At 48.3% G+C, this 24960-nt stretch overlaps 1 protein-coding gene across 1 annotated transcript in view; it reads left to right on the top strand.

Annotated features, from left to right (window-relative positions):
* The window catches only part of LOC147123239 (gamma-aminobutyric acid receptor subunit alpha-2), a 547289-nt gene that overhangs the window by 132972 nt on the left and 389357 nt on the right, over positions 1–24960 (top strand). The gene's annotated exons all lie outside the window — the stretch shown is intronic.

Raw genomic sequence — 24960 nt, 5'->3', positions numbered from 1 at the left:
TGGATTTGTGCTGCTTTTTGTGGACAGGACATACCTGGGTAGTTTTCTACATTGTCGGGTAAATGCCAGTGTTGTAGCTGTACTGGAACGGCTAGTTTTGGAGCACAAGTCTTCAGCATGACAGCCGGGATGTTGTCGGGGCCCATAGCCTTTGCTGTATCCTGTGCGCTCAGCTGTTTCTTGATATCACGTGGAGTGAATCGAATTGGCTGAAGACTGGCTTTTGTGATGGTGGGGACCTCCAGAGGAGGACAATATGGATCATCCACTTGGCACTTCTGACTGAAGATGGTTGCAAATGCTTCAGCCTTGTCTTTTGCACTCGCGTGCTGGTCTTCACTATCATTGTGGATGGAGATATTCATGGAGCCTCCACCTCCCATTAGTTGTTTAATTGTCCACCACCATTCACGACTCGATATGGCAGGACTGCAGAGGTTTTATCTGATCCATTGACTGTGGGATTGCGTAGCTCTGTCTAGCATGCTGCTTCCACTGTTTAGCATGCATGTAGTCCTTTGTTGCAGCTTCCCCAGGTTGGCACCTCATTTTTAGGTATGCCTGGTGCTGTTCCTGGCATGCTCCCTCATTGACCAGGGTTGGTCCCCTTACTTGATGGTAATGGTGGAGTGAGGGATATGCCAGGCCATGAGGTTACAGATTGTGGTGGAATACAATACTGCTAATGGCCCACAGCACCTCATGGATGCCCAGTTTTGAGCTGCTAGATCTGTTGTGAACCTATCCCATTTCGCGCAGTGGTAGTGCCACACAACACAATGAAGGGTGTCCTCAGTGTGAAGACAGGACTTCATCTCCACAAGGACTGTGCGGTGGTCACTGCTACCAATAATGTCATGGACAGATGTATCTGCGACAGGTAGATTGATGAGGACGAGGTCAAGTAGGTTTTTCCCTCGTGTTGGTTCTCTCACCACCTGCGGCATGCCCAGTCTAGCAGCTATGTCCTTCAGGACTCGGCTAGCTCGGTCAGTAGTGGTGCTACCGAGCCACTCTTGGCGATGTACATTGAAGTTCCCCAGCCAGAGTACATTCTGTGCCTTTGCTAGTCTCAGTGCTTCTTCCAAGTGTTGTTCAACATGGAGGAGTACTGATTCATCAGCTGAGGGAGGGCGATAGACAGTAATCAGCAGGAGGTTTCCTTGCCCATGCTTGACCTGAAGCCTTGAGACTTGATGGGGTCCGGAGGCAATGTTGAGGACTCCCAGGGCCACTCCTTCCCGACTGTATACCACTGTGCTGCCACCCCTGGTGGATCTGTCCTGCCGGTGGGACAGGACATACCTAGGGATGCTGATGGAGGAGTTTGGGACATTGACTGAAAGGTATAATTCTGTGAGTATGACTATGTCAGGCTGTTGCTTAACTAGTCTGTGGGACAGCTCTTCCAAATTTGACACAAGTCCCCTGATGTTAGTGAGGAGGACTTTGCCGGGTCGTCTGAGCTGGTTGTGCCATTGTCATGTCCAAAGCTGGTGCCTAGATCGATGCCGGGATGATGGTGAACTGGCAGCTTTCACCGTCATTCCGCCTTTGAAACTTACCGCAGGATCGGGATTTGGTGCAGGCGCATATGGAAATCCCGAAGCTGCGGTCTGTCAATGACGGCTCCGAAACAGGCTCCACCATTCGCCCCCACCCCACCTCACCTCCACAGAGCCGGCAATCAGTGAAATCTCGTAAATCGTTGATATTGATGAAAACTTTGCCTCTTCCGCAGTAAATACACTGCTAAAGGGATTAGGTGTAATTGGAGTTTTAACAGCATATTGACTGCAAAACAAGTGTTAAGGGCCTGAAAACTAATTTTTAATTTTGTACAGAGTGAAATTTGTCCATTTTAATAAAAATTTTAATTTTAAGAAAGTTTTCGAAAAAGAATTCCTTTAATTTTTTTAAGCTTGTCCAACTTTATTTCAGGTTTCCTTTTCCCCCATGTGAGCCCTCCAATATTTGTTTTGCTCTCTCTAACTATTTTAAAATGTTAGGCCTAGAAATTCACTTGCTCCCCGTTTGGGGCACCAGTCTCGCCAGGGCGCCGGAAGTACCGCCTCGGAAGGAGTCGCGAACGCCCGCTGGAAATTCAGTTTCAGCGCCCCAGATGGAAGCGCAGCGCTATTTGAGGCGCCCCGCATCCCCCTTGGGGCACTGCAACTGAAAATCGCAGCGCAACATGCCGCAACGCCACACACTGCGGCACGGCAGGCTGCGGTACTGCAGGCCTTCCTCCCCTTAAAGGGGAGGGGCCTGCTGCAGCACGATCGGCGATCGCGAGAGCCGGCAAAAGAGCCCGGCACCGAGGAGAAGTGCCGGACTCTTGGGACACAGCCGACACAACACGGGGGGCGCTGGGCTCAGGAGGCCGGGGACGGCGGCGCGGAGAGGTGCTGGCAGGCTGCCAGCAAAAAAAATGGCCGCCCCGCACCTCCGTGCCTCTACCGCCGCAGGTAGGCCCCCTTGAACCGGTCGCAAATTGCGACCGGCGTTAAAGCAGGGGGTGCTACCAAATTTCGCAATCGGGGCGGTAGCGGGGCGCTGCGCACACCGATGACGTCATCGGTGGCGGCGCAGCGCTAACGGCTAGCGCTGCCATTAGCATCCCGCTAAATTTAGTGGGAGGCGTGGCCAGTAGCGCAAAACCCACTAAGTGCCCTCTTTGGGCGCTAACGGGTAGCGCAGCCCACTGAATTTCTAGGCCTTAGAATTTTAAGAGCTTACTCACTTCCTTGTTTTCTGTCTGAGAATTCTGTGTTTTGATTGGCTGCTTAGACAGCCTGTTGACATCACAGCAGTTCGAACAAGGGATTCCCCACTGAACTCTGTTCAATTGAATTGAAGGTCGGAAAGCCTGAACTTCTCGACACAGGGATTGCGAGATCCTTGTGTGGAGCGTACTTCGGGGCCAGCAGTGAATGCCTTTGCTTTGCTGTTGACTGCAAATTCCAGACCAAAAGCTTGATGTTAGTAATAGAAAAGAGACTTGAGGGAATCTTTAGGGATGCACTATATGACTACTTAGACAGAGAAGGACATATCAGGGGCACCCAACATGACTTCCGAAAAACACGGTCCTTACTTACCAATTTGATTGTATTTTTTGAAGAAGTCACCAGGATATTTGAGGAGGAAAACCCGGTAGATATTGTCTAACTGGACTTTCAGAAAGCTTTTGATAAGAGACTTAGAATCATAGAACGATAAAGCACAGAAGGAAGCCATTCAGCCCATCGTGCCTGTGCTGGCTCTTTGAATGAACTATCCAATTAGTACTACTCCCTGGCACTGTCCCCTTAGCCCTGTACATTTTTTCCCTACAAGTATTTATCCAATTCCCTTTAGAAATCTGCTTTCATCACCCTTTCAGGCAATGCATTCCCGGATCACAACGACTTGCTGCATAAAGTAAAATGTCCTCATGACGCCTATCACCTCAAATCTCTGGTTACCAACCATTCTGCCACTGGAAACAGTTTATCTTTATTTACTCTATCAAAACCGTTCATGTTTTTGAACACCCCTATCAAATCTCCTCTTAACCTCCAAGATATTCATCGTTCCTTGAACTACTGCTCTCGCTGCATTTTGAGATCCACGCTCAATGCCATGCGGCGCCACATGAACACTCTGGACCTCTCTCTTCAGCAACACTGGCGCACTCTATCTCAAAGCTGTCCGGGTCCACAGTTCCATTTCATCCTTCGACTCATCCGACGCTTCAACAAAAAACTTTTTTTCTTCCTTTCCAGTGTCAAGGATCGCAAGCTTCATCAACTCTTGCACACCAACGCCCCTCCGAAACCTTCTTCCCCTTCACTTTCCTCTGATCCCCTTCTCCCAATCTCACCCCCTGCCACGTTTTCACTATCCCCTCTGACCTTCCCCTCTCTGACCCCAAACGATCAGTCCTCAGCAAAGGCCTGAGCTTCATCCCCTTACGCCCCCACCTCAATGAATTTGGAGCTCGGCACGATGTTGAGCTCTTTTTCTGCCGCTTTCATCTCCGTGCCCACTTCTCTGGCCAGGAGTCTTCTCCCTGCACGACTGACCCTTTCTCCCACTTTCAGAATTCCCGTTCTACCTGGACCCCTCCCCCGGCCCCTTACCCTCTCTAGATCTTTTCATCGCTAACTGCCGCCATGACATCGGCCGTCTCCATTTCTCTGCTCCCCTCACTCACTCCAACCTACCTCCCTCTGAACTTGCAGCACTCCATTCTCTTAGATCCAACCCTGACATTGTCATTAAACCTGCTGACAAGGGTGGTGCTGTTGTTGTTTGGCGAACTGACCTCTACCTAGCGGAACCTGAATGCCAATTCTCCGACATCTCCTCCTACCTCCACCGAGACCATGACCCCACTACCGAACATCAAACCATCATTTCCAAGACTGTCACTGACCTCATCTCCCCTGGAGATCTTCCCCCCACGGCCACCAACCTCATAGTTCCCCAACCCCGCACAGCCCGCTTCTACCTCCTTCCCAAGATCCACAAACAGGACTGCCCTGTTAGACCCATCGTTTCAGCCTGTTCTTGCCCCACGGAACTTATCTCTTCCTATCTCGACTCTATCTTTTCTCCCCTTGCCCACTCTCTTCCCATCTACATTTGCGACTCTTCGGACGCCCTCCGCCACTTTAACAGTTTCCAGTTTTCTGGCCCCAACCGCTTCCTTTTCACCATGGACGTACAATCCCTCTACACCTCCATCCCCCACCAGGATGTCCTGAGGGTGCTCCGCTTCTTCCTTGAACAGAGGCCCGACCAGTCCCCATCCACCACTACCCTTCTCCGCCTGGCTGAACTTGTTCTCACATTGAACAACTTCTCCTTTAACTCCATTCATTTCCTCCAAATCAAAGGTGTTGCTATGGGTACCCACATGGGTCCTAGCTATGCCTGCCTTTTCGTGGGATATGTGGAACACTCTTTGTTCCAGTCCTACTCAGGTCCCCTCCCTCACCTCTTTTTCTGATACATTGATGACTGTATCGGTGCCGTTTCCTGCTCTCGCCCTGAACTAGACAATTTCATTCACTTTGCCTCCAATTTCCACCCTCCCCTCACCTTCACATGGTCCATCTCTGACTCTTCCCTTCCCTTCCTCGACTTCTCCGTCTCCATCTCTGGGGATAGGCTATTGACCAATATTCACTACAAGCCCACTGACTCCCACAGCTACCTTGACTACACTTCCTCCCACCCCGCCTCCTGTAAGGACTCTATTCCATTCTCCCAGTTTCTCCGTCTCCGCCGCATCTGCTCCGACGATGCCACCTTCCACACCAGTGCTTCCGACATGTCTTCCTTTTTCCTCAACCGAGGATTCCCCTCTACCGTGGTTGACACAGCCCTCGACCGTGTCCGTTCTATCTCCCGCACTTCTGCCCTCACCCCTGCCCCTCCCTCCCGGAACCACGATAGGGTTCCCCTTGTCCTCAACTTTCACCCCACCAGCCTCCACATTCAATGGATCATCCTCCGCCATTTCCGCTACCTCCAAAGTGATCCCACCACCAAACGCATCTTCGCCTCCCCTCCCCTTTCAGCATTCCGTAGGGACCGCTCCCTCCAAGACACCCTAGTCCACTCCTCTATCACCCCCAGCACCCCTTCCCCTTCGCCTGGCACCTTCCCGTGCAAGCGCAGGAGATGTAACACCTGCCCCTATACCTCCCACTGTCCAGGGCCCCAAACACCCCTTCCAGGTGAAACAGCGATTTACTTGTACTTCTTGCAATCTAGTATACTGTATTCGGTCAGTACTCCTCTACATTGGGGAGACCAAACGCAGATTGGGTGACTGCTTTGCGGAACACCTCCGTTCAGTCCGTAAGGGTGACCCCGAGCTTCCGGTCGCTTGTCATTTTAATTCACCGCTCCATTGCCACTCGGACCTCACCGTCCTTGGCCTCTTGCGCTGTTCCATGGAAGCTCAGCGTAAACTTGAGGAACAGCAAATCATCTTCCGATTAGGCACTTTGCAGCCTTCCGGACTCAATATCGAGTTCAACAATTTCAGATCATAACCTCGGCCCCTATTACATTTTACTTATATTTTTTATCCACCTCTTTGTTTTGGTTTTTCCCTTCCCCCCCCTTTCCTTTTTTTTCTTTATCCCACATGGCAGCTGTCTCTCATTCTGCCAGAACATTTCACACCTAATCTGAGCCGTCTTTTGTCTCCACTAGTCCTATCATCATCTCGTCTCGTTTTGAATACCTCTTAATGTCTCTGTGATATCTGAGTGGTAAGGTCAGAAATTGAGAGAAGCGAGATATTAGGAACAAACCCCAACTGTTTATTTACCCGGTGTAGCAGAGAAACCTCTCTTACAGGCTGCAAGCAAAGCACACAATTCTTACTGCACGATGGCAAGATGGAGGATTCACCTCTGAGTCATACCCATAATGCAATGCCACATTACCGTATAAACTGGAGTACCAGGACATTGAATACATGAACCGTTACCTTAAAAACTGGTGAATGTGAACCCTTAATATTTGGCTCCATCTGGTGGATAACTTAAACATTACATCCCAGATTACTATATCCCTCCCCTCTTAAGTTGAGCATTAATTTCTTAACAACATTCTTAAAAAGTCCCATAAGGAAACTCCTTTAACGATAGTCCATACTGAACGAATCTAGCAGGTCGTTATCAATCTCTCTGGCGGCTTGTGAGTCCTTGGTGAACGTCTTACAGTCAAGTCCCTGCTTGGTTGTGGTAGAGCCACCTGCTGCTCCTGAGCAGTACTCCGAGTATCTGACTCTGCTACGATGGTTTCCTCTTGACGAAGGGGTCCAGGTGGAACTGGCTCTGTTCGTGGTGGTGGTACCACCGATGCATTTGGATAACTGAGGGCCAACTTGTCCTCCGACATCTCCTCTGGAACCTCCAGTTCGATTTCCCCTTGTCTGGTCAGTATCTGATCTACATATCTGCGTACTACCTGACCATTTCCCACCATGACCGTATATGATACTGGACCGGTCATTGAGTCTATGACGCCAGGAATCCATTTTGGACCATAACTGAAATTCCTGGTAAGGACCGCATCTCCTTCTCCAAAACTGTGGCTCTTTGTCCTTCTGTCATGGTTCTCCTTTTGTTTGATTTGTCAGTTTTCCACCTTCCTTTTTAGGTCTGGGTGAACCAGGTCAAGAGTGGAGCGTAGTCGACGCCCTAACAACAGCTCAGCAGGAGAGAGTCCTGTGGTAGATTGAGGTGTTATTCTGTAGCTGAACAGAACTCGTGACACCTTGGTTGCCAAACTCCCTTCCGCACTTTTTTCATCATCTCCTTAAATGTTTGTACGGCTCTCTCCGCAAGTCCATTTGAAGATGGATGATATGGAGCTGAGGTCACGTGCACTATGTCATTGTTTCTCATGAACTCTTTTGTCTCTGTATTCACAAAACACGTGGCATTGTCACTTACTACGATCTCCGGTAGCCCTTGATTACTACAACTCCTACGCAGGCAGTCTATAGTAACAGTAGATGAAGCAGAATTTACAGGATAAACATCCATCCATTTGGAATGGGCATCAATGATTATGAGGAACATCTTTCCCATGAATGGACCCGCATAATCTACATGTAATCTTCTCCATGGTTTATCCGGCCACTCCCAGGGGTGGAGAGGAGCCGCTGCTGGTGCCTTCCTGTGTACTTGACAAGTGCTGCATGTCTTGACTAGATTTTCTATCTCCTCATCTAGCTCTGGCCACCACAAGTAACCCCTTGCCAAGGCTTTCATACGCGAAACTCCAGGATGACACTGATGTAGTTGCTCTAGGATAGACTGTCATGCTGGCTGTGGAATAATCACTCGTGCTCCCCACAACACGCAACCATCCTGCACACCCAGCTCTGTCTTCCTGACACTGTAAGGTATAAAATCAGTCCCTTCCGGATGCTGTGGCCAACCCCTCATCACATATTCTCGGACTCTAGACAGTACTGGATCTTTACCGGTCCATGTCCTTACTTGTTCTGCGGTCACAATTGCGTGTCCGTGTCCTCCAACATCAAAACTCTGTCCTCTGGAGCTGCACGGATAGGTGTACCTGGCAGTGGAAGATGGCTCAAGGCATCTGCGTTCCCATGGTACTTGCCCGCCTTGTAAACGATGACATACTCATATTACCTCAACGTCACTGCCCACCTCTGGATCCGGGGTGACACCATCTGTGGTACTGCTTTCATTTCATTAAAAAGAGATAGAAGAGGTTTATGATCGGTGCATATGGTGAATTTCCTGCCATATATATACTTGTGAAACCTCTGTAACCCAAACATTACTGCTAACCCCTCTTTATCTAACTGGGAATAGTTTTTTTCCGCCGGTGTCAGAGTTCAAGACATAAACCCTATTGGTCTTTCAGTTCCATCTTCCAAGCTGTGTGAAAGAACCGCCCCCACCCCGTAAGGTGAAGCATCACAAGAGAGAATGATGTCTTTCTCTGCATTGTAGTGAACCAGCACATCCGAGGACAGCATCAGTTTCTTGGACTGTTCAAATGAAACCCTCTGTTCCTCTTCCCACTGCCACTGTGTCTCCTTGCGCAGAAGTTTGTGAAGAAGTGCTAACACTGTTGACAAGTTTGGTAAAAACCTGTTATAATAGTTTAGCAGTCCCAGGTAAGCTTTTAACTCAGTCACATTGGTAGGAGCTGTGGCCTCCTGCAGTGCTTGTACCTTCTCCTTGATTGGATGGAGCCCGGTGGCGTCCACTCTGTGTCCCAGGAACACGGCCTCATTCCCCAGGAAAGTGCACTTCTCTTGAGCCGTAACCCAGCCTTATCCAATCTTTGTAGTACCTCTCTCAGAGTGCTCAGATGCTCCTGGTTGGTTCTTCCTGTCACCAGAATGTCATCCAGATAAATGAAAACATGTGGGATCCCTTGCAGTACACCCTCGATAGTCCTCTGGAAAATAGCTGGACTAGATGAGACACCGAATGGTAAGCGGTTATAGGTAAACAAACCCTTGTGTGTATTTATGGTTACATACTTCTTGGATTCCTCATCTAGTGTAATCTGCAAGTATGCATGACTCATATCCAGCTTCGTTAATTTCTTCCCTCCAGCCAGGCTTGCAAAGAGATCCTCTGTTTTGGGAATAGGATACTGTTCTAGTTTAGACACCCTATTTACTGTCAATTTATAATCTCCACAGAGTCTTACTGTTTTAAAACGGGTACAATGGGAGCTGCCCATTCTGAACATTTCACGGGTTCCAGAATGTTCTCTTTCAAAAGACGGTCAAGCTCAGCCTCTACCTTTGGTTTCATGGCATACGGCACAGGTCGTTGTTTAAAAAACCTTGGCAGTGCCTCCTTGTCTACATAAATCTTAGCTGGGGGGCCATTAAATGTGCCAAGTTCTTCCTTGAACACGTTCTCATGTTCAATCAACACTTCTTGCAAAGACAACTGTTTGCCTCCCTCTATTTGATTTATTGCTCCCCAATCTAATTTAATTCTTGTATCCAGCCCCAACCTAACAAGTTTGGTTCAGAACCCGATACTACAACTACAGGTAGCTGTTCCATGGTGTCCCTGTGTTGCACAGTTACAGTAGCTGTACCCAATGCCACCACTCGTTCACCGGTATATGTTTTAAGCTGCATAGAGCAAGACTTTAACTCTGGAACTTTTGCACGGTTCCACAATTTTGAGTACTCCTCCCTGTTCATTATGGTTACGCCGCATCCTGTATCCACCTCAAAGTTGACCTTAGAGTCATTTACCATCAGTTGCAAAGTGATAGGATCCACTTTTGGAATGACCTCTACCATACTATGCATTATGAACATGTCGTCTTCTTTCTCAGCTTCTCCGCTGATGTGATGTGCTCCCTGTCTTTTCACTTCTCTTCCTAGGTTTTGCTTTCCTCCCCCTTTTGGTTTGTATTCCTCCACGGTTGCTTTTGCTCTGCATGCACGTTTTATGTGTCCTTTTTTCCCACACTTGTGGCACTTTTCCTCCAGAAACCTGCATTCCCTCGCCAGGTGATCGCCATTGCATCTATAACATGCCTTTACATGCTCACGTTGTGGTTTCTGACGCATATTTAACTTGTGCACAATAACCTGACCTGCAACTTGCTTTGTAGTAGCCCAGCCTGAACCTTGTATTTCTTTTCCATCTCGGTTCGCTGTCTCTATGGCTTGAGCAAGTTCCAACGCTTTTTCATACCTAAGCCCAGTCTAGGACAATAATCTCCGCTGCATTCGATCATCCATTATCCCGCAAACTAGCCTATCTCTCAGCATGTCTTTCAGGTTGTTGCCGTAATTGCAATCGTGTGCCAATTTTTGCAACATCGCTACATAATCCAATATAGTCTCTCCCGGTTTTCTGTTCCGTGAATTAAATTTGAAACGTTGTACAATCTCACTCGGTCTGGGATTGAAATGGGCCTTCAGCAAGGCCACTAAGTTAGCAAATGTTCTGTCTCCAGGCTTTTCAGGACTGCATAAGTTTCTCATTAAACTATACATCTGACTTCCCATGGAAGTGAGCAAAATAGCTCTCCTTTTTCTGACATCATTTATATCATTTGCTTCAAAGAAATGCATCAGCAACTCGCAGTATTCATCCCAGGTCTGCGTCTGAACATCAAAAGCAGAGATCTTTCCTACCGTAGCAGCCATGATCCTCTCTTCAGTGCTCTTTTTTGTTTCTTCTTCAAGATGTGATCTATCCCATCCTCATCGCCAATATGTGATATCCGAGTGGTAAGGTCAGAAACTGAGAGAAGCGAGATATTAGGAACAAACCCCAACTGTTTATTTACCCGGTGTAGCAGAGAAACCTCTCTTACAGGCTGCAAGCAAAGCACACAATTCTTACTGCACGATGGCAAGATGGAGGATTCACCTCTGAGTCATACCCATAATGCAATGCCACATTACCGTATAAACTAGTGTACCAGGACATTGAATACATGACCCATTACCTTAAAAACTGGTGAATGTGAACCCTTAATATTTGGCTCCATCTGGTGGATAACTTAAACATTACATCCCAGATTACTATAGTCTCTTCACTTTTCTTTTGTTCTGTCCCAGCCCTGCCTTTCGATCTATTTCATTTCCTTTCCAGTTTTGAAAAAGGGTTAGACCCGAAACGTCGACTGTAATTTCTCTCCACGGGTGTTGCCTGGCCTGCTGAGTTTTTCCAGCATTTTCTGTTATTTCCTCTTAACCTTCTCTGCTCTAAGGAGAACATCCCCTGCTTCTCCAATCTCTCCACATAACTGAGGTCCCTCATCCCAAGTGCCATGCTAGTAAATCTCTTCTGCCCCCTCTCCAAGGCCTTGACATCCTTCCTAAAAGTTTGGTGCCTAGAATTGAACACAATACTGCAGCTGAGGCCTAACCAGCATTTTATAATGGTTAAGCATAACTTCCTTGCTTTTGTACTCTATGGCCTAGAAATTCGATATTGGTCAAAACCTGCCGGTGCCACTATGGGCCGGTGTTAACGGCTGCCGAAAATTATGTGCTGGCAGGCCTGGTAAATTGGGACTGGTGGCTAATTAACATTCTGGTGGTGTTAGTCCCTGCAGGAGGCCCAATGTAGCGTGGCCGTAGCCTCATTGCAGCAAGAACAGCCTTCTCTTAAAGCAAGACTGTCATTTCAGAAAGCAGTGAGGTCCCTTAAAAGGGAACTGCCATCTGAAATGAAAAAAATAAAAATCATGTAAAAATAGGCAGTTTTTAGCCCTTGCAGCTCAACTGCCTTCTGAAAAGAAAAATTAACATTAAATAGAATTCCCTAATGGGAATCTTCAGCTCTTAAAGCTGAATTGCCTTCCGCAACTAAAAAAAATGCTAAAAGTGCGTCAGCACTGACACAAATGTGTCAGGGCAGCACGGTGGCATAGTGGTTAGCACTGTTGCCTCACAGCTCCAAGGACCCGGGTTCGAATCCGGCCTCGGGTGACTGTGTGGAGTTTGCACATTCTCCCCGTGTTTGCGTGGGTTTCCTCCGGGTGCTCCGGTTTCCTCCCACAGTCCAAAGATGTGCAGGTTAGGTTGATTGGCTATGATAAAATTGACCCTTAGTGTTAGGGGGATTAAATACGTGGGGTTACGGGGATCGGGGGTGGGATATGTGTCGGTGCAGGCTCGATGGGCCGAAATGGCCTCTATCTGCACTGTGAGGTTTCTGTGATTCTGTGATTCTGTGAAATGGCTCAGCACGCCACGGACGGGCACCCAGGGTCTCGCACGCAGCACTCTAGCTTTGTGCAGGGGGTCAACACTGCAAGAGAGGTCCTCTACCTACAGGGCCAGGAGGCCCTCCAGAAAGAACGATGTGGGACCACATCACTGAGGCCGTCACTGCCAGCAGTTTTGCCCCCTCGACCTGGCTCCAGTGCCCAAAGAAGCTTCATGACCTCAGACCAGTGGTCAGGTCAGTGAATACATCTTTAAAAGCCATCTCCAACCAACTGCATCACTAACCTCACACACTTCTCAATGCACAACACCACCCCCGCCCTCCAATCACTCACCTACCAATAATCTGTAACAAACAGGAAGCACATCTCCCATTCCTAGCTTTACCTTACCCTTTGTTACTGACCATCACAATGTCCTCTTGGCCACAATGCTACAATAAAAGCCACCACAAAACAAACATTCCAAACCAACTTTATACATCAATCCATCCAATATTACATAACAAAGTCAACTAATCACCCTTGTGCATTCCCTTAGTGCCTGTCTTCCGTATGCCTTTGCCTGTCCTAGTGCTCCTACGCAGTGCTACCCCAATGGCTGCAGCATGGCTGGTGGAAGGTTGCTGCCTTTCAGTGGAGGAGACTGCAGATGGCCTTGCAGGATGACCTCAAGCAGCTCTGGGCCTAATAGGCCCGGCTTCGGACTGCACCACCTCCGCATGGGCGCCAGTAGTTGGCTGACAGGCAACAGCAAGGGCACTGACTGGGTGGGAGGATGAATGCTGTCATCCTGAGAGAGGACAGCATGTTTGTGGTCCATGGAGCCACTCCACTCCCCTAGGGCGGCGCCTCAGCAATGGAAGCTGAGACATTGGCCATCAGATGCTGCATCATGGTTGGGTCCACAAGTGCGCTAATGTAGTTTCACATCATTTCCATGCTGGAAAGGATGGGCTCCAGGCTTTGCACAAAGCCCCATGCAATGTTGGAGCTGGACATCTAACCTATCCTCTAAAGTATAGAGTGCCAGTATCTGAGCTGGTGGCTGCGACTGTGAAATCGAGTGACGGTGCGTCTTCTGCATCAATTCCTTCTTCCTTTTGCACTTCCTGCTCCTCCACCACTGCCTGGCCAGGTTGCAGTTCTTGGCTATCTGAAAGGAGAAAGGCACAAGGGTAGGTTTGCAGTGGGGGGGGGTGCGGGGGTTGGCGGGGCGGAAGCAAGAGGTACATTCTTACACCATCTGCAGCTTGCAAATCAGAAGAGATTGTAGGATGAGGGGTGTGATAAAAATAATAACTTCCGGGAAGTTATGTCATCACTTCCTGTGAACTGTGAACTATGAACTATGAACTGTGTACATACCTCACTTCCTGTCATGTGTCACTTCCTGTTGGACTGGTATAAATACTGGTCTGTTCAGTATTGTAAGAGGCTTCTACCAGAGGCATGGTAAAGACCTCTCTTGTATATAGTGTGTTTATAAGTTACTTAAAGCTTACTTTAAAGTTACTTGATGGTAAGCCTCCTTTTTCTTACATCAATTTAAGTAACTTAGTATTTACACTCACAAATACTAGACCTTCGGACAAACTCGGAATTAAGGATCCAGGGAACCACCCATCATGGAGAAAATCCTTAGACCTATTCGTCTGGACTTGGACCCGAATGCACCAGCAGCTGGCAGGGTATGGAAGCATTGGTACCGTACTTTTGAGAATTTTCTGGATGAATGTGAAGCGGATGCTCCTGCTAGATTGAAGATACTTATCAATTATGTGACCCCAAAAGTGTTCGAATATGTTGATGAATGGGATAATTACGATGAGGTGATTCGGGCACTTAAGAAACTGTATGCCAAGACCCCAAATGAGGTCTATGCTAGACATCTACTGGCCACAGCCCGACAAGGGCCAGGGGAATCAATTGACGAATTCCTGCAAGAACTTCGCAGGCTCAGCGTAGATTGTAACTTTCAGGCAGCCTCAGCTGAGCTGTACCGCCAAGAAATGATTCGTGATGCTTTCATCTGCGGGATTGCCTCTCCATTTATACGCCAGCGTCTACGAGAAAGTAAAACACTTGAGCTACAAAAAGCTTTTGACCTAGCTTGTTCACTGGATTTGGCAAAGAGAAATGCAGACCTCTATCAGCTGCCCAGATCTCGATCTGCTGCTGTAGCTGCAACCAGACAATTCAAGCGGTCTCAGGTGAACCCTATCATGGGGGAATCTAATTCTGATAATTCTGATGAAGAAGAGGAGGACGACCCCACTTTAGCAGCCTCTTGGCAATCTAGGAAGGAATGCTTCTTTTGTGGAGATGCTTTTCACCCTAGGAAAACCTGCCCTGCTCGCAATGCAATCTGCAGTTATTGCGGGAAAAAAGGACACTTTGCTAAAGTTTGCCTATCAAGGGCCTCTACGAGGGCCAATCCAGCTAAGGCCTACCGAACTGCCCCAATTAGGGCCTATCAAGATGCTCCAGCTAGGACCTATCAAGCTTCCTCTCGAGCTCTCTCCCGAAGAAGCACACCGAGAGTTTCAGCCACTCTCTGTGCAACGACACCAATTACAGCTGCTTGCCCACAGAACCTGTCTCATGCAGCCACAAAAATTTCAATTAAAGGGCATACCTTAGATGCCTTAATTGACTCAGGAAGTACTGATAGTTTCATTAAGGAACAGATTGTTGCGAAATTGAAACTACATGTCTTCCCATCGGACCAGGCAATTGCGATGGCCCAGTCATCACTTAATACCAGAATCTCCGGCTTTTGTGTTGTTGATATGACACTTCATGGTCGTATGTATCCCTCCACCCGACTTTCGGTGCTCAAGGACTTATGTAGTGATCTCCTCTTAGGACTGGACTTCCAAAAACAGCATAAGAAACTCACCATTGAGTTTGGTGGATCCAAACCCGGACTTACTATTTCTAATATACCGTCTAAATTACCATTTTGTGCATTATCAGCAGCTTCACTTGATGAACCCTCATTATTTGCCAGTATTCCGCCTCAATGCCAACCGATAATAACGAAATCGCGGCGCTTTAATCAGGAAGACCAATCTTTTATTGCGGCTGAAATCTCTCGACTTCTAGCAGAGGATATCATTGAACCATGTTCGTCGCCCTGGCGGGCTCAAGTCGTCATTGTCAAGAACCCTCTAAAACCTCACAAACAGCGACTATGCATCGATTATTCGCAAACCATCAATCAATATACCGACTTGGACGCCTACCCATTGCCACGCATTGATGATATGGTTAATAAACTGGCCGAATACAAAGTGTTCTCAACTTACGATTTAAAAAGTGCCTATCATCAGTTACCCTTGAAGGTCTCAGATAAGCAGTACACAGCCTTTGAGGCTAATGGACGGCTGTACCAATTTCGTCGCCTCCCATTCGGGGTTACTAATGGAGTGGCTGTCTTTCAACGGGCAATGGATGTCCTGGTTAAGCAGGAAAACCTAAGGGACACTTTTCCCTATCTTGATAACATTACCATTGCAGGTCACGATCAACAGGAACACGACTCCAACCTCCAAAAATTTCGGGACGCCCTCCATCGCCGTAATTTGACCCTGAATGAATCCAAATCTGTTGAGTCGCAACCGACCATCAACATCCTTGGCTACTGCGTAGGCAATGGTATCATTCAGCCAGACCCAGAAAGACTTCGCCCGCTCCAAGAGCTCCCGTCACCTAAGAATCCGGCTTCTTTACGTCGGGCTCTCGGTCTGTTTGCATACTACGCTAAATGGATTCCTCATTTTTCGGACAAAATCCAACCCTTGCTGCATGCTAGATCATTTCCACTGGGAACAGCGGCTGTTGCAGCCTTTAACCTTCTCAAAAAACAGTTGGAGAAAGCGGCTCTTCACTCCATTGATGAGAATCTCCCTTTCGTGGTTGAATGTGATGCCTCGGAGGTGGCGATCTCGGCTACTCTGAATCAGGAAGGTCGTCCTGTAGCATTTATGTCCAGGACCTTACAAGGTGCCGAGCTACATTATCCTCCGGTTGAGAAAGAAGCCACAGCCATCATAGAGGCAGTACGGAAGTGGAACCATTTTCTAGCTCGCCAGCACTTTACATTGATCACGGACCAACGATCAGTCGCCTTCATGCTCGATAATCGAAAACGAACCAAAATTAAGAATAATAAAATACAACTTTGGAGGATGGAACTGGCCTCTTTTGGTTATACCATTCTCTATCGGCCTGGCAAGGAGAATGTGGCCCCGGACACCCTCACACGGGCATTCTGCTCCACTATGTCATCCTCCACTCTCATGGATGTCCACAATGGTTTGTGTCATCCTGGCGTTACGCGCATGCTACATTTCGTACGATCACGGAATCTCCCTTTTTCCACTGGAGATGTAAAGAAAATATGCTCAGAATGCCGGCTTTGTGCGGAATTAAAACCTCAGTTCTTCCGCCCCTCAGATGGTATACTCATACATGCAACCCAACCGATGCAACGACTTAGCATCGATTTTAAGGGCCCAGTGCCCTCTTCAACTCGGAACACATATTTGCTCACCATGATCGACGAATATTCACGTTTTCCGTTTGCCTTCCCCTGCTCCAATATGCTGGCGTCCACAGTAATCTGCTGCCTTGAGCAGGTATTTTCTCTCTGTGGCATGCCGGCTTATATTCACTCAGATCGGGGTCCATCCTTTATGTCGAGGGAACTCAAGGACTACCTCTCAGAACGGGGAATTGCTACAAGCAAAACAACACCATACCATCCCATCGGAAATGGGCAGGTAGAGAGGTATAACGGTATCATCTGGAATTCCGTACGTCTCGCTTTAAGATCTCGGGGCCTACCAGACCAGCAATGGGAAACAGTGCTTCCGGATGCATTGCACTCTATACGGTCCCTGCTTTCTACAGCCACAAATACTACACCTCATGAGCGGTTCTTTGGATTCCAGCGTCGCTCATCTCATGGGACATCACTCCCGTCATGGCTAACTACTCCTGGACCTGTATTACTCCGAAGATACGTTCGGACGTCTAAAAATGACCCTCTTGTAGACGAGGTCGAACTAACCGATGCCAACCCCACCTATGCAAACATACGATATTCCGACGGCCGAGAATCTACCGTATCATTACGGGATCTGGCTCCCTGCCCACCAGGACCTAGTGGGACATCGGGTGATGGCATTTCACCAGGAAACTCTTGGGACCTATCGGGTACCCCTCTCCAGGATCCTGATCGGACACCAACTAGCTTGGTGCCGGTAGAACCCCGTGCTCAAGGTTGCGACCCTCCCAGTACCACGCATGAAAGTACTGGTCCGCCACAGACCAGCTCTGCACCTCCCTCTGAACAGAGGCAGTCTGACTTTGAACCTATTGGGGCTCGTACTCGAAGCCATGATCTCCCCGACCCTTCACAGGGCAATCCAGGCCACACGGACTCTGACCAATGGCCAACCGCATGTAAGCGGACCAGCGACCCTCTACGACGGGAATCCAAACGGGTGCGACTCTTCCTTGTTCGGCGGCTGCGGACCAAAAGGTAGACCACAGCCTCCTAAACCTGCAGGAGGGAAGAATGTGATAAAAATAATAACTTCCGGGAAGTTATGTCATCACTTCCTGTGAACTGTGAACTATGAACTATGAACTGTGTACATACCTCACTTCCTGTCATGTGTCACTTCCTGTTGGACTGGTATAAATACTGGTCTGTTCAGTATTGTAAGAGGCTTCTACCAGAGGCATGGTAAAGACCTCTCTTGTATATAGTGTGTTTATAAGTTACTTAAAGCTTACTTTAAAGTTACTTGATGGTAAGCCTCCTTTTTCTTACATCAAGGGGAAAGTGGGATGTGAGGAAGAGGACTAGGTATGAGGATGCCGTCATCTTGTATTGTTTAAGCCCCACCGCTGGCCGTGGGCTCAGTGATGGCCGCTACAATTATCTCCAGCACTGCCTCTTCCATGGGCGTCAGTTTTTGCAGGCCTGCTTGTCCCTCTCCGGTTAGGTCCTGCTGCTGCTAGTTGTGAGGCACCTTATCCTGCAAGAAAAAGGGAAATGTGTCAGTGAGTGTGGTGCAATGTGTTTGGGTGTTCTGCCTGTCATGGTTGAATAGCTGAGAGTGTGTGCAAGCTATGAAATGTGGGTGTGAGGCTTGCAGCAGTGGTAAACGTGTGAGGGTCAGTTGAAGTTACGAATGTGAGGTCTGAGTCATCTTTGATAGAGATTGTTGGTAGTTGAGTGATGAAGGTGTGGTGCATTGAGCAGTGTGAGAGGCTAGCGGTGCAGATGGTGGGATATGGCATTTAAAGATTAATTCACTGACCTTGACCACTCGTGTGAGGCCATTAAATTTCTTCCTGCATTGTATCCAGGTCCTCGGGGCTACACTGCTTGCATTAACAGCGATGGCTATCTGCTCTTACTCCCTTCTCAGCGTGTGTCTGGAGGGCCTCCTGGCCCCCTGTGGATAGGCGCCACATCTCTCTTCCTGTCTACCTCCTGCACCAGGGCCTTGAGTGCCACATCTTAAAATCTGGGAGCCCTCTCTCTGCTATGTCGTGCCATCTTCACTCTTCCTGCAGGTCACACACTCTTCAATGACTTCCAGTATTAGGGGGATTAAATACATGGGGTTACGGGGATAGGGTGGGATATGTGTTGGTGTAGGGGTTACAGGGATCGGGTGGGATATGTGTCGGTGCAGGCTCGATGGGCCGAAATGGCCTCTATCTGCACTGTGGGGTTTCTGTGATTCTGTGATTCTGTGACCTGCTGCAGCCAGAATGCACCTCCACTTTAAGATGTGCAGGCTAGCTTTAATTGGTCCTAACCTCGCATGAACTTGGTTCCCCTGCTGAGATACTCAACAGCGTGTTTAGCGCTGGGCTGCGCGCTACTGTTATTTAAATTAACAGGCAGAACGAAGTCTGCGTGCTGCCTGCATCGGAAGGAATGGGTGTGGGGTAGTTGTGCATCATCAGGCAGCATCTGCGGAGAGAGAAACAGAGTTAATGTTTCAGGTCGATGACCTTTCATCAGAACTGGAAAAAGTTAGAGGTGTAACAGATTTTAAGCAAGTGTAGGGGCAGGGAAAGGGGGGAGAGTAGGAAAGAACAAAAGGGAAGGGCTGTGATAGGGTGGAAGGCAGGAGTGATTAAATGGTAAAAGGTATGATTGTACGAAGCAAAAGGAGATGGTAATGGGACAAGTAAAGAAACAAAAGAGGTGTAAATGGGAATGGCAGAATCATCAGTAGGTGCCGTCTGAAAAAATGGGGGCAGGGGTTATGATCTGAAATTGTTGAACTCGATGTTGAGACCAGAAGGCTGTAAAGTGCCCCATCTGCACTACTAGCCTCACACACTGCTCAATGCACCACACCTTCGTCACTCAACTACCAACAACCTCTATCAAAGATGACTCAGACCTCACATTCGTAACTTCAACTGACCCTCACATGTTGAGCTTCGTTGGAACAGTTTAAGAGGCCGAGGACAGAAAGTTCAGAATGGGAGTGGAGTGGAGAATTAAAATGACAGGCGACCGGAAGCTCGGGGTCACGCTTGTGGACTGAATGGAGGTGTTCCGCAAAGCGGTCACCCAATCTGCGCTTTTTCTCCCCAATGTAGAGGAGACCTCATCATGAGCAGCAAATACAGTTACTAAATTGAAAGAAGTACAAGTAAATCGCTGTTTCACCTGGAAGAAGTGTTTGGGGCTCTGGACAGTGGGAACGGAGGAGGTAAAAGGGGGCAGGTGTTGCATCTCCTGCGCTTGCATGGGAAGGGGAGGGGTTGTTGGGGGTGATTAAGGAGTGGACCAGGGTGTCACGGAGGGAACGGTCCCTTTGGAATGCTGAAAGGGTGGGGAGGGGAAGATGTGTTTGGTGGTGGGATCACACTGGAGGTGGCAGAAATTGTGGCGGATGATCCGTTGAATGTGGAGGCTGGTTGGGTGAAAGGTGAGGGGTTCTGGGAGGGAGGGGAAGGGGTGAGAGCAGAAGTGTGGGAAATGGAACAGACATGGTCGAGGGCCCTGTCAACCATGGTAGAGGGGAATCCTCGGCTGAGGAAAAAGAAAGACATATCGGAAGCCCTAGTGTGAAGATGGCATCCATTAGGACAGATGCGATGGAGATGGAGAAACTGGGAGAATGGAATAGAGTTCTTGCAGGAAGTGGGGTGGGAGGAAATGCCATTAAGGTAGCTGTGGGAGTACATACCTATAGAAGCTTTTACAGCCTGTTTTTATGTATCTTGCTGGTTTACACTCAAAATGATTGAAATTTTCTAGTTCAGGGCAAGAGCAGGAAACGGCACTGATACAGTTATCAATGTACTGGAAAAAGAGGTGAGGGAGAGGGCCTGAGTAGGTCTGGAACAAAGAATGTTCCACATGTCCCACGAAAAGGCAGGAATAGCTAGAACCCATGCGGGTTCCCATAGCAACACCTTTTATTTGGAGGAAGTGAGTCGAGTCAACGGAGAAGTTGTTCAATGTGAGAACATGTTCAGCCATGCGGAGGGGGGTAGTGATGGATCGGGACTGGTTGGGCCTCTATTCAAGGAATAAGCGGAACGCCCTCAGGCCGTCCTGGTGGGGGATGCAGTTGCAGAGGGATTGGACATCCATAGTGAAAAGGAGACAGCGCCAGGAAACTGGAAACTGTTAAAGTGGCAGAGGGAGCTGGAAGAGTTGTGGATAGAGATGGGAAGAGACTGGACGAGGGGACAAAAAATAGAGTCGAGATAGGAAGAAATCAGTTCCGTGGGGCAAGAACAAGCTGAAATGATGGGTCTACCAGGGCGGTCCTGTGTGTGGATCTTGGGAAGGAAGTAGAAGCGATCAGTGTGGATTTGGGGGAATATGAAGTTGGCGGCCATGCAGGGAAGATCTCCAGAGGAAATGAGGTCAGTGACAGGCTTGGAAACGATGGCTTGATGTTCGGTACTGGGGTCATGGTCCGGGGGGAGGTACGAGGAGGTGTCTGAGAGTTGGCATTCTGCCTCCGCAAGGTAGAGGTCGGTTCGCCAAACAACAACAGTGCCACCTTTGTCAGCAGGTTTAATGACAGTGTTAGGGTTGGATCTGAGAGAACGGAGTGCTGCAAGTTCAGAGGGAGGTCGGTTGGAGTGAGTGAGGGGAGCAGAGAAATTGAGATGACCGATGTCACGCCAGCAGTTCGCAATGAAAAGATCTAGAGAGGTTAAGAAGCCAGAGGGAGGGGTCCAGGTAGAACGAGAATTCTGAAAATGGGAGAAAGGGTCTGCTGTGCGGAGGGAAGACTCCTGGCCATAGAAATGGGATGGAGATGAAGGCGACGGAAAAAGAGCTCAGCGTCGTGCCGAGCTCGAAATTCATTGAGGTGGGGACGTAAGGAAATGAAGCTGAGGCCTTTGCTGAGGACTGATCATTCGAGGTCAGAGGGGGGTAGGTCAGAAGGGATAGTGAAAACACGGCAGGGGTTGAGATTGGAAGAAGGGATATGGTCAGAGGAAAGTGAAGGGGAAGAGGGTTCCGGAGGGGCGTTGGTATCTAAGAGTTGTTGAAACTTGCGATCCTATGCAAATCTATGCATACTGTCCAGGTCAGGCTTGGCTTAGGCATGTGGGATAAGTTTTATTTGTCTCAGGGCTACATAAGTGCAGACAAGGTCCAGCAAGGAACCTATTCAGACCATTTATAACCATTCATTGTGGATCTGCTCGGGCAGACATACAAACAATAGATGCTGCTATGTTGCTATCTCTCTACCTTGAAAGCAGCAGCGACAACTTCTTTAGTTTTCATTTCATGGGAAAGGTATTTAAACATTCAGCTGCATGCAGGTTAGCTGGAGGCTCATGTTGCTGGCATGCTTGGGCCTCATTGAGGGTGCAAAAATTATACCAATCAGAGTACAACTTTCACATCCTGCCTTTTTTGTTCTCTGCTCTAGAAATGTGATATCATTGCTGAAGGTCCATTTTAAATGAAAACTCTTGCTGGCATTTGACATTCAAGGGGAAAAATTTGTTAGCGACCATTTTGAGTTGCTAACATTGCTTTAGCGCCCGGCGAAAAATAGCGCCAGCGGTCGCTAACTTCAGTTTTAGCACCCCAAGAGGGAGGTGGAGTGCTAATTCAAGCGCTCCACTTCCTTCTTAGAGCGCTAACCCCGAATATCGGGGCGGTGCATTCTGCAGCGCTACGCACTGAGCCACGTAGCACTGCTGATTGAAGGGCTCTACCCCTCGTTAAAGGGGAGGGCACAGGCCCATAACTCTTCGGGGCCCTACCTGGACCACCGGGGAGCGGGGTGCCATGCCAGCAGCCTAGCACTTGAGGAGTGCCGGGCTGCCGGATTGCGGCATGGACCCCGCGTTCAAAGACGCAATGGGCCGTGACGAGTAAGTCGGAGGATTTTTTTCCCCCCGCTCGCCACCTCCCCTTTAGTTATCGCCCCGCGAGCCTCTTGCCACTCTGTTCCCGCCCCCTGAATCGGTCGCTGTCATCGTCCGGCGCAGATTCAGGGGGTGCGGGCCAATTTTGCAGGTGAGGTAAAAACGGGGCACTGCGCACGGTGTTGATGTCGTCATCGCCTGCCCTTGGGCGCTAATGAGAGATGCAAATGCACTGAAATTCTAGCCTTTAGTTTCTTAAGGCTGTATTCAGTTTGTTTAAGAGTGAGTGTGAGATAGTAATGTACTGTCTTGAAGCTTTTGGTTTTCTTTTATTCCATTTTGTTTAGTGTATGATTTTTAGCCATTTTACATTGATTTTTTGCACTTTTGTAATGCTTTAATTTCTTTCATTTATTCATTGTCTACTACTGAAGGGAGTTTGACACTCAGTGCAAAAACTCTACACTGATTGGACCTGCAAACAAGGCTAGTTCTGCCTGTGGCTGTTAATGCCATGACTATCTGGAAATTCAATGCACTTTCAAGCTGCCTCGGGTGACATCTGTCAGACCAGCCAGTCTGCAGTGCACTGCTGATGTTTTGTTTGCCAGGGCTAATGGCTTTATCATTTTAATGAAGGAAAGCTACCGGCAGCACAAGAGGGTTCTGCACTTTTTTTTTAATTTTTTTAGAGTAGCCATGATGTAAAGAGTACTGCACTTCATTCAGAGAATCCTGGTTCCTTTCAACAATGCTGTGGTATTCATTAGTAGGAAGGGGATCCATTCAATTAACATACAGCTTGTAGGGGACCATCAGCATCACATCATGCAGTTGGATGCCAGGTATCCTAAAAGCTGCCACAATGCGTTTATACTATGGCGGTTGACAGTATACAAAAGGAAGAGAGTAGCTAAAGTAAACGTTGGTCCCCTAGAGCATGAGTCTGGGGAATTAATAATAGGAAACAGGGAAATGGCGGAGATTTTGAACAAGTATTTTGTATCGGTCTTCACGGTAGAAGACACTAAAAGCATCCCAATAATGGATAATCAAGGGGCTATTGGGGTGGGGGGGAGCTTAAAACAATCACTATCACTAGAGAGAAAGTACTAGGCAAACTAATGGGACTAAAGGTGGACAAGTCACCTGGACCCGATGGCCTGCATCCTCGGGTCTTAAAAGAGGTGGCTGCAGAGATAGTGGATGTATTGGCTGTAATCTACCAAAATTCCCTGAATTCTGGAGAGTTCCCATCGGGCTGGAAAACCGCAAATGTAACACCACTATTCAAGAAAGGAAGGAGACAGAAAGCTGGCAACAATAGACCAGTTAGCCTAACATCTGTCATTGGGAAAATGCTGGAGTCCATCAATTTCAAAGTGGTAGCAGGACATTTAGAAAATCATAATATAGTCAAGCAGAGTCAGCATGGTTTTATGAAAGGGAAATCATGTTTGACAAATTTGCTGGAGTTCTTTGAGGATGTAACGAGCAGGGTGGATAAAGGGGAACCAGTAGATGTCATGTATTTGGATTTCCAGAAGGCAGTCGATAAGATGCCATATAAAAGGTTACTGCACAAGCCGCGCCTCTAGCCAAGCTGTTCCAGTACAGCTACAACACTGGCATCTATCCAATAATGTGGAAAACTGCCCAGGTATGTCCTGTTCACAAAAAGCAGGACAAATCCAACCCGGCCAATTACCGCCCCATCAGTCTACTCTCAATCATCAGCAAAGTGATGGAAGATGTCATCGACAGTGCTATCAAGCGGCACTTACTCACCAATAACCCGCTCACTGATGCCCAGTTTGGGTTCTGCCAAGACCACTCGGCTCACGACCTCATTACAGCCTTGGTCCAAACATGGACAAAGGAGCTGAATTCCAGAGATGAGGTGAGAATGATTGCCCTTGACATCAAGGCAGCAGTTGACCGAGTGTAGCATCAAGGAGCCCTAATAAAACTGAAGTCAATGGGAATCAGGGAAAATGCTCCACTGGCTGGAGTCATACCTAGCACAAAGGATGATGGTTGTGGTGATTGAAAGCCAATCATCACAGCCCCAGGATATCGCTGCAGGAGTTCCCCAGGGCAGTGTCCTAAGCCCAACCATTTTCAGCTGCTTCATCAATGACCTTCCCTCCAACATAAGGTCAGAAATGGGGATGTTCGCTGATGACTGCACAGTGTTCAGCGCCATTTGCAATTCCTCAGATATTGAAGCAATCCATGCCCGCATGCAACAAGACCTGGATGATGTTCAGGCTTGGGCTGATAAGTGGCAGGTAACATTCGCGCCACAGAAGTGCCAGGCAATGACTATCTCCAACAAGCGAGAGT

This window comes from Somniosus microcephalus, chromosome 2 (genome assembly GCF_052327205.1).
Source record: "Somniosus microcephalus isolate GS21.2 chromosome 2, FLI_Smic_1.0, whole genome shotgun sequence".
Taxonomy (NCBI): domain Eukaryota; kingdom Metazoa; phylum Chordata; class Chondrichthyes; order Squaliformes; family Somniosidae; genus Somniosus; species Somniosus microcephalus.
This window is presented reverse-complemented; position numbering and strand designations above follow the sequence as displayed.